This window comes from Schistocerca serialis, unplaced genomic scaffold (genome assembly GCF_023864345.2).
Source record: "Schistocerca serialis cubense isolate TAMUIC-IGC-003099 unplaced genomic scaffold, iqSchSeri2.2 HiC_scaffold_1023, whole genome shotgun sequence".
Taxonomy (NCBI): Eukaryota; Metazoa; Arthropoda; class Insecta; order Orthoptera; family Acrididae; genus Schistocerca; species Schistocerca serialis.
The window spans coordinates 35,001-37,500 of record NW_026047210.1 but is presented as its reverse complement, the minus strand read 5'-3'; positions in this window follow the sequence as shown (position 1 = coordinate 37,500).

The window sequence follows — 2,500 nt, the reverse complement described above, 5'->3', positions numbered from 1 at the left end:
ATGTCTGCCCACATACACGCAACAACATGTGCACGCTTCGCGAACACGTGGAAGGTGGCCCCCGTACGTATGCGATGTCCATTGCGCGAACGACTGTCAACCGGCCTCTGTCGCATGTCGCAGATGTGGAACGCAGTGCACCATGCTATCACGGTGTGTGAGAAGAGACGACTACGTCTGACAACACGCGCCACTACATCAACAGACGGCTCATGCTGATCGCCATCCAGGGCATACCACACTGCAATCCAGCTCTTATAGGGAGACGACACGTAGCTGAGTGCACAACATTTGGACCGCATGGTTCGCCGTTGTTGGCGCAGTCGTTGTACGGTCACATGTACCACGATGTATCATTCAGTACATGAGGACCAATGTGCAGTACAGTGTGTGATTTGGACGTACAACATCAGCGGACAGTTGACACAGGCCGTACCACAGCGTAGGCTAAGTGCTTCGCCATGCGAATGCCAATGAACAACTGCAAATGCCAATGAACAACTGCAAAGGGCATTGAGCATGTACGTCCTGCTGCCATCCACATTACAGTGTATAGCTGCAAGGTGTTTAACATGAAGCGATACACTGGGGACCGGGCAGTGCGAGTAGCAAACTATATTGCGGGGGTTGCAGTTAGGCAACACTACACTAATTTAACGCGTCGTATGACAATTACAGAGCAGGTTAAGGCCCAACGTGTGTTGGGTTAAGGCCCAACGTGTGTTGGGTTAAGGCCCAACGTGTGTTGGGTTAAGGCCCAACGTGTGTTGGGTTAAGGCCCAACGTGTGTTGGGTTAAGGCCCAACGTGTGTTGGGTTAAGGCCCAACGTGTGTTGGGTTAAGGCCCAACGTGTGTTGGGTTAAGGCCCAACGTGTGTTGGGTTAAGGCCCAACGTGTGTTGGGTTAAGGCCCAACGTGTGTTGGGTTAAGGCCCAACGTGTGTTGGGTTAAGGCCCAACGTGTGTTGGGTTAAGGCCCAACGTGTGTTGGGTTAAGGCCCAACGTGTGTTGGGTTAAGGCCCAACGTGTGTTGGGTTAAGGCCCAACGTGTGTTGGGTTAAGGCCCAACGTGTGTTGGGTTAAGGCCCAACATAGGTTGGGTTAAGGCCCAACATAGGTTGGGTTAAGGCCCAACATAGGTTGGGTTAAGGCGCAACATAGGTTGGGTTAAGGCGCAACATAGGTTGGGTTAAGGCGCAACATAGGTTGGGTTAAGGCGCAACATAGGTTGGGTTAAGGCGCAACATAGGTTGGGTTAAGGCGCAACATAGGTTGGGTTAAGGCGCAACATAGGTTAGGTTAAGGCGCAACATAGGTTAGGTTAAGGCGCAACATAGGTTAGGTTAAGGCGCAACATAGGTTAGGTTAAGGCGCAACATAGGTTAGGTTAAGGCGCAACATAGGTTAGGTTAAGGCGCAACATAGGTTAGGTTAAGGCGCAACATAGGTTAGGTTAAGGCGCAACATAGGTTAGGTTAAGGCGCAACATAGGTTAGGTTAAGGCGCAACATAGGTTAGGTTAAGGCGCAACATAGGTTAGGTTAAGGCGCAACATAGGTTAGGTTAAGGCGCAACATAGGTTAGGTTAAGGCGCAACATAGGTTAGGTTAAGGCGCAACATAGGTTAGGTTAAGGCGCAACATAGGTTAGGTTAAGGCGCAACATAGGTTAGGTTAAGGCGCAACATAGGTTAGGTTAAGGCGCAACATAGGTTAGGTTAAGGCGCAACATAGGTTAGGTTAAGGCGCAACATAGGTTAGGTTAAGGCGCAACATAGGTTAGGTTAAGGCGCAACATAGGTTAGGTTAAGGCGCAACATAGGTTAGGTTAAGGCGCAACATAGGTTAGGTTGAGGCACAATATAGGTTAGGTTGAGGTACCGTATAGGTTAGGTTAAGGTACAGTATAGTTTAGGTTAAGGTACAGTATAGTTTAGGTTAAGGTACAGTATAGTTTAGGTTAAGGTACAGTATAGTTTAGGTTAAGGTACAGTATAGTTTAGGTTAAGGTACAGTATAGTTTAGGTTAAGGTACACATTGTTGTATGGAAAGGTGTAATGGGGGGGGGGGGGGGCGGCCGGTCGGTTTGTTGATTGTGATTATAGTAAGTGGATGCCTGCGGCATCATCTGATTTGCCACGTCAGGATGCACCTTTGGCTCATGACAGGCGGCGCTCCGATTCCATGCTTGTGGCAGACCTGTGTCTTTCATTCCTGCCATTGTTTGTGTGCTGTGAGAGGAGGCAGTATTGTGATGTTGGGTGCACCCCTGTGTAGGACATGTGTGGGTGTTGGTGGCTTAGCTGAGCAATGGTGGTTGTCGGGGGGGTGGGATATTCCGTTTTCTGAGTGGACCTCCCAGTCTGGTTATGACAGTGTGGATTGTCTCATGTGGCGGAGAGGATGCACTGGGTGTTGTTCCATGCTGGTGCTTACATATTGTCTGTGTGCGTGTTACAGGCGGAGAGTAGTGCGTGATAAGAGTGTGTGGCTGCCGTG